General features: G+C 43.9%; 1 protein-coding gene across 1 annotated transcript in view; it reads right to left on the reverse strand.

Annotated features, from left to right (window-relative positions):
- The window catches only part of LOC123499540 (organic cation transporter protein-like), a 34,250-nt gene that overhangs the window by 24,070 nt on the left and 1,926 nt on the right, over positions 1-8,254 (reverse strand).

The following is an 8,254-nucleotide window of genomic DNA, read 5'->3' on the forward strand; positions in this document are numbered from 1 at the left end:
ATGACCATAACAATAATATTAATGAAATAATAACATCAATAATAATACAGTAATTATACTTACAACGAAAATACCAATCAGTGACTTAGTCAAAAAATATAAATCAGCAAACACGATGAGTTAAACTGTGTGCGCAGCAGTGAGACACCCATCACTACCTCCTGCTCTTGCCTTCCTCCACGTGCGAATTCCTGGTTGCTCGCTGGGTTGCCTTACAGTTCCTTCAATCTATATTCACCGCTGGTCAACTGTCACCGTCTGTTATCGGTATTTGAAGGCGTCCCGCTGGCCCAGGCACCAGCAGCACTGACAGCCATGCAAACGAACATCAGCTGGTGTGCAGCAGTGCAAGTACTGGTTCCTCCTCCAGCACTCATCACATCACAATCACTACACTAATGCAGGCTCCGCTCCCCGTTCAATAGATTCAATATGGAGTCCATTCGTCCAGGCTTCGTTTCCCCAGGTGAAGTCTGAAGCTCCAGCGCCGCTCGGTCTTTCCTTGATGAGGAGAGGAGTGTGTCGGAAATACGCCACCTTGCCCTCGCTTCGAGGCTCCTCGAGTTGTGGTAACGGAACCTATGTGATGCAGTCTACAAATCTTCATTAACAAATATTCTGGTGTTTTCGAAGCTTCGTGGCGTTTCTCAATTACATATTGAAATGCTCGATTCTAGCAGTACACAAACTGTCTTCAACACTGCTGTATCCATTTCTGTTGTTAGATGTTCTTTTGATGGAAGTGCAAAACGGTGAAGAACTAGCCAGTGGACGAGAGGCCACAACACACGCCCGACCTCTATGGTGTCCACCCGGAGAGAGAGAGAGAGAGAGAGAGAGAGAGAGAGAGAGAGAGAGAGAGAGAGAGAGAGAGAGAGAGAGAGAGAGAGAGAGAGAGAGAGAGAGAGAGAGAGAGAGAGAGAGAGAGAGAGAGAGAGAGAGAGAGAGAGAGAGAGAGAGAGAGAGAGAGAGAGAGAGAGAGAGAGAGAGAGAGAGAGAGAGAGAGAGAGAGAGAGAGAGAGAGAGAGAGAGAGAGAGAGAGAGAGAGAGAGAGAGAGAGAGAGAGAGAGAGAGAGAGAGAGAGAGAGAGAGAGAGAGAGAGAGAGAGAGAGAGAGAGAGAGAGAGAGAGAGAGAGAGAGAGAGAGAGAGAGAGAGAGAGAGAGAGAGAGAGAGAGAGAGAGAGAGAGAGAGAGAGAGAGAGAGAGACCCCATACAATGGAAAAGCGGTCATCATACAGCACAAGAAGTCTTGCAGGTTGTGCTGTAGCCGTTGCGAAGGCTGATCCCACGAACATTACTGAATGATGTGAGAAGAGTGCGCATCCTGTTTCGCCTGGGACTGTCCTGAGGAGGCGAGATCGGTTCTCACAAGTGCAGGATGAGGCAACCGGCTGTAACCCGTCCTGACCGATCTATTTGTCTCGGTGAAAGGCGCAAGTAGGTAGTACATCTGCACCCGCCACCTGCTTCCTCTTCCAGTGACACGTGTCCACAATCATTCAAGTGTGTGATGGTGAGCCGTGGCGGTGTTTACGCAAGTCTTCCCTCTCGCCGCGCTATCAGCTGGGTTTCGCTTGTTTATCAAAGGGGACCCACACACCATGGTCTGGAGACACAGCCCTCGCCAACACCTTTTATCGGGGCGGTCCCTTGGGCAGCCCGCGGTGTAGAAACTTCCACTGCAACTTTCGCAGAGACGCGAAAACTGTCTTGCCTTTGGTGAGGATTGGCTTTCGTTTGTGCTTACTTTTTTTTTTATTTCGTCTCTTTGAAAGTGTATACTTCTAAAAAGGCGGCTTACATACTGAATGGTCAGTTTGAAGTGGATTCTATTTCACTGACTTATTTATTTTTCTCTATAGGAACCAGAAAAATAATTGATAGTATATGCATCTTTATCATTCATTCATCTATTTAGTGTCAAGTAATACTTAAAAAATGAGTTATCATGCAAAGGACTTCGAAAAACAACTAACATATCAATTCACCACACTTCACCACCATGGGTCGGCAACCCATGACATGGATGGCGACATCTGGCTTATAGGTAAACTTTTGCTCATCTTTCTTGATACGATGATAATGAACGTTATTGAAAAGAATAAATTCAGATAATTATTATACTCTAAAATTCTTGATCCTAAAAAAAAAAAACAAAAAAAAAAAAACGCACATTTAGCTGTATTCAATAAAAAAAAAATGAATAAATAAATAAATAAATAACATAGGGTTCTCACGAAAATACCTTTAAAAATATTTGACTTCCATGGGTCTCTCAGCCAACAGGTTCCCGACCCCTGTTCTGTACAATCATGACTAGTCTACAAAACAACGCAAATTCAACAATATATAAAAGTAACGAAGTGAGGATGGAAAATTTGTTCAAGATTAAGAGAAGAATCGATTCGGTTTTGTGGAGAAAGGCAAAAAGTTATCTCAAGATAAAACGTTTTGAAACAGCAAGAAAAGATGTGCTCAGGCGGATTTCAAAGGTCAAGTGGAAGAGGAACGAGAGCCTTGAGGAGAAAGGTATCAGTTATCTGAAGAGGAGACGAGAGCCTTGAGGAGAAAGGTATCAGTTATCTGAAGAGGAGACGAGAGCTTTGTGGAGAAAGGTATGAGTTATCTGAAGAGGAAATGTTTTGAGATAGCAAAACCTGATATGCTAAAGCGGAATCATTGACTTAAGTGGAGAAAGGATGCTAGGAATAAGAGGAAAAGATAAGGAAATAGGTAAGGGAAGCAGTATTCTGATGAAGCTTTTCAACAATAACACGACTAATCAATTCGACTCTAGCGCCGTGGCAAGGATTGAATCAGGTAAACGACGATAATGCTCGTAACTACCAGAGTTCTGAGATCATCCAACACTTTTAGATCTCACTCTCTTATGAATAATTTGATGGAACTTGGAAGATCATTTAAATCTATTCTGGATGCCACTAGGATTTCATGGGAATGGTAGACATCAGTAAATGCAGTTGATGTTGCCAAATTCACTACATATTAAAATGTTCGACGAAAAAGCTGTTGTACTGCTGTTACGGCCCACCCGTAACATACTCCACTACCATCACCTCCTCCGCTTGTTACCTCGTTCGCCACCTCTCCGCCTCCCCTTCCACGTCACCGTCTCATGAACCCTCCACGTCACCGTTTCATGAAGCCCAGCTACTGTCCCAAAGTTGGATTCACGCGGCCCCATTCGACTCAACTGGAAGTGTTAAGCCAGCTCTGGGCTTTCTGGAAGTCAGTTGAGGTCCAGGCCTCAACCAGTGAACACAACGCCTCTTGGGTCTACCGTGGGATCAACCATCACCTAGCACTTCACCACTGCGACACTGCATAAGTATCACTTCCCTTCGTCCGTGTTTTCCACATTGCCTCCATATAGGATTAGGATTATTGTTAGGTATTAAGTTGGGATTTATTGTTGTATTTATTTCTGTGTTATATGTATATGTGTATGTCATTTTCCTGTTTCATGTTATATATCTGTGTTTCACGTCTCATAACATATCTATGTGTGTCAGTTTCATTATGGGTTATCAAAATAGCTTTTTAAAGTGCTCCCTTTGCATTTCCTCACCAGTTGAAACTGCAGTGTTTTTTTTTATTGTTATTGTTCACCGGCTCCCCGATGCCAATCTTACCCGTTTAACCGGTGAACGTAACAATTGGCGACCGTGACAGGACTTTGTAATACTATCCAACATGACATAACATTAATATCTAATGACATCAAGCCTATAAGACAACCAGCCAATCGCATTTCACCCATTAAAAGAGACTTGATGAAAAAAGAGGTAGACTATCTGCTCTGTCATCACCTTGCAGAACCTAGTATATCCCCCTGGGCTTCTCCCTGCCTGTTAACATCTAAGCCAGATGGTAGTAGTCGATTTTGCACCGACTACAGGAAATTGAATAAAGTGACGGTGCCAGACTCCTACCCATTACCCTTGATAGAGGACCTTATAGATAGTATAGGAGTAGCCAAATTTGTAACCACTATAGACTTACTTAAAGGTTACTACCAGATTCCCTCTCGGACGAGGCCCGAATAATATCCGCCTTCATCACCCCCTTCGGACTATACCAATACACAGTGATGCCCTTCGGCTTGTCTAATGCTCCCGCCACCTTCCAGAGGGCTATAAATTACATCACCCAGGACTTGGAGGGAACATCTGCATATCTGGACGACCTGGTGGTGACTTCGGACGACTGGGTGACACATCTGACCCGTCTTCGGAGGCTGATGGGTCGGTTGCAGGAAGCCGGGCTTACAATCAACCTGGCCAAGTCCACCTTCAGGAAGTCTACGGTGGTCTACCTGGGACATGTGGTGGGGAACGGCAAGGTTCGCCCCAAGAGAGCTAACGTGGAGGCCATCCTTGGCTTCCTGTCCCTACCACCAGGAAAGCTCTCATGAGGTTCTTGGGGATGGCTGGTTTCTACAGAAGATTCTGTAGGAACTTCTCCACCCTGGCCGCCCCCCTGACGGACCTTATCAGCACTTCCGTCCCCTTCCACTGGACCCCGACCTGTGACCAAGCCTTCCAACACCTCAAGGCGTTCTCTCCTCGGAACCAGTGGTCTGGACGCCAGATCACTCCCGCCCCTTCCATCTACAAGTGGACGCGAGTGGAGTTGGAGTGGGTGCTGTCCTACTACAAACGGACCCCACAAGCGGCATCCTCCATCCCATCGCCTATCACTCCGCCAAGCTGAAGAAACATCAACTCAACTACTCCACCATCGAGAAGGAGGCTCTGGCACTCGTCCTGGCGCTCCAACGTTTTGAGTGCTACCTTCATCCTGGTCCTCAAACTACGAAGGTCTTCACCGATCACAATCCTCTGGCCTTCCTTCACGCCATGAAGAACCGAAACCAACGCATTCTTAGGTGGGCCTTGTTAACTCAACCCTTCAACTTGGAAGTCCACCATATCAAGGGGGTGGACAACATCATCGCCGACGCCTTATCAAGATCTCCCGTCTCACCTCCTTCATGAGCCCATTACGGAGGTCTTAGGGGGGAGGAAATGTTACGGCCCCCGTAACATACTCCACTACCATCACCTCCTCCGCTTGTTACCTCGTTCGCCACCTCTCCGCCTCCCCTTCCACGTCACCGTCTCATGAACCCTCCACGTCACCGTTTCATGAAGCCCGCTACTGTCCCGAAGTTGGATTCACGCGGCCCCATTCGACTCAACCGGAAGTGTTAAGCCAGCTCTTGGCTTTCTGGAAGTCAGTTGAGGTCCAGGCCTCAACCAGTGAACACAACGCCTCTTGGGTCTACCGTGGGATCAACCATCACCCAGCACTTCACCACTGCGACACCACATAAGTATCACTTCCCCTCGTCCGTGTTTTCCACATTGCCTCTATATAGGATTAGGATTATTGTTAGGTATTAAGTTGGGATTTATTGTTGTATTTATTTCTGTGTTATATGTATATGTGTATGTCATTTTCCTGTTTCATGTTATATATCTGTGTTTCATGTCTCATAACATATCTATGTGTGTCAGTTTCATTATGGTTTATTAAAATAGCTTTTTAAAGTGCTCCCTTTGCATTTCCTCACCAGTTGAACCTGCAGTGTTTTTTTTTTTTATTGTTATTGTTCACCAGCTCCCCGATGCCAATCTTACCCGTTTAACCGGTGAACGTAACACTGCATAAAAAGTCTAAAGACATATGTTTGGGTTGTGGGAAAAGACAGTTCAGGCACACGGTGATGGAAGCACTGCAGCACCCTCGAGCTATTTCAATTTCGACTGCAAACTTTCCTTTTCCTGACAGAGAAAACGGAACAGAAAATTCCTCAGGACTCTGCGAAGCATTAACCTATACGGAGGCGAGGTAAAATGTGTGCAAGGTTTTGTGCTGCATCAAAGTCTCTAAAAAGCTTGGTACACCAGGCAACTATATTTTACTCTATAGAAAAAAAATCGTTGTATAAACTTATGTAACTATCGATAAGATAATAAAATAACGACAGAAAAAATACTGGAAAGAATAAGAGGACGAGAAATTAAGAGTTACATCGCAATACAGTGTCTTCAAACAACTCTGTACCGCGAGACGACGCTAACCAGGAGGTATCACAAACTTGACAGGTTGCGATAACTCACATTGGAAGTATATGTATATATCTACCCAATTTTATTCTTGATGTTATTAAGAATGGATCAGGGTAACGTCATCAAAGGCATAATGAAATCAGCTAATAATAAAAGACTTAAATAGATTTGAAAGTGCATCTATTTGATTATATTGTAGACGTGAAGTTAATGATGGTATAGAGTATTTCATGACCAAGAAATAAAGAAATCACCCAACACAATTACTGCATTAAGATAGGCTAATAGGGATGGGGGGTGATCCGGTGCAGTTTGAAAGATGTCTGTAGCAGTGAATGGATTAGCTCTGACTGTCACGGGGAAGATGGCCGTAGCAGTGAATGGATTAACTCTGACTGTCAGGGCATCTACCATTTAATAGAATCACGTGGTGGAAGACAAGAGTATATGCACTTCCGTAAGACAAGAGTACATGCACTTCCGTTATCCAGAAAGGCACCAATGACAAAGAAAAATTATCTATTACTTCAAGCTATTTAGTGTCTTTGATTGTTGCCAAAGATTACAGAAGTACATTTTCATCTTTTAATCCTTTCACTATTTGTACATCATTCCTTAACCCCTTCAGTATTTGGACGCATTTTTACCTTGTGATTTGTGTACGATTACACCACTTTATTGGCATTAGGAAAGATTTATGGAGGTCAGAAGATTAATGACCACAATCTTCACTACTTTAATCTCCCACATAAGTTTCTGAAGCTGTATAAAATCCCCAAATAGTAACTAGAATGAATATGGAAATGCGTCATGGTACTGAAGGGATTAATTTTTCATTACTCTGAGACAACCACCTTCAAACATAACATTCCCTAGAAACAGCAAAATCTACTCTTCTTCATCGCCTTCTTCCCTTGCAGATGCTTAGAGAAATTTCATACATTGCTTTAGTATTGTGAAGTATTGCGCAGTGCAGTGAAAGCGTAAGATGCAGCAGCTGACAGTGAGGTAAATAATGGATCACATGCAGGCCTTTTTAGTCACCCTTGTCATAAATTTTCCTCAGTCTAAGGTCACTAAACAGATATGAAGGAATACGTGACTTGTTATCCAAAAACACTTAACTCCTACAGTACCAGGACGTGTTTTCATATTTATTCTGCTTACTACTTGGTGATTTTATACAGCTTCAGAAACTCTTGTGGGATTAAAATAGTAAAAACTCTGGACATTAATTTTCTGACCTCCAAAGATCCTTCCTGATGCACATAAAATCGTCCACTCACACCCAAACTCATGGTAAAAATGCGTCCCAGTACTGAAGGGATTAAGAACGCTTGAATGATGTCCCCCTTCCTTAATAGAGTAGAAAAAGGAAAGACCTGCTTGATTTTGCGCATGAAGGAAATGAAATGGCCATGCCTTCAGTGATCTTAACCCCTTCAGTACCATGACGCGTTTTCATATTCATTTAGCGATTTTCAACAGCTTCAAAAAACTTATGTGGGGACTATAATAACGAAGACTGGCCATTAATCTTCTGATCTCCATAGACCCTTCCTAACGTAAATGAAATCGTCTAATCATACCCAAACTCAGGGTGAAAATGCGTCCCAGTACTGATGTGGTTAAGAACGCTATTAAAAAGTGGACCAAGGAAAGATCTGCTGATTTTGCGTATGAAGGAAATGAAATGGCCTTGCCTTCAGTGTTCTTAAGTAACTGTTTTGTACTTTTGAGATTGTCCACGAGGTTAAATGAACTAGGATAATACGTGAGAGAGAGAGAGAGAGAGAGAGAGAGAGAGAGAGAGAGAGAGAGAGAGAGAGAGAGAGAGAGAGCATCACTACGTCATCCGCGAGTGAGAGCCTTGAATGGGTCAGTCAGGTGGCGGTGCGGTGTCCTCTAGTGCCGGGGCGAGCCACCGGAGCCAGCAGGGACTTGCGTAAAGATACCTCGAATACTCCAATGCAACAAACAAACAAACAAACAAACAAACAAACACACACACACACACACACACACACACACACACACACACACACACACACAGGGAAAGAGAGAAAGAAAGAGAGAAAAAGAGAGAGAGAGAGAGAGAGAGAGAGAGAGAGAGAGAGAGAGAGAGAGAGAGAGAGAGAGAGAGAGAGAGAGAGAGAGA

This window comes from Portunus trituberculatus, chromosome 50 (assembly GCF_017591435.1).
Source record: "Portunus trituberculatus isolate SZX2019 chromosome 50, ASM1759143v1, whole genome shotgun sequence".
In the NCBI taxonomy this organism is placed as follows: domain Eukaryota; kingdom Metazoa; phylum Arthropoda; class Malacostraca; order Decapoda; family Portunidae; genus Portunus; species Portunus trituberculatus.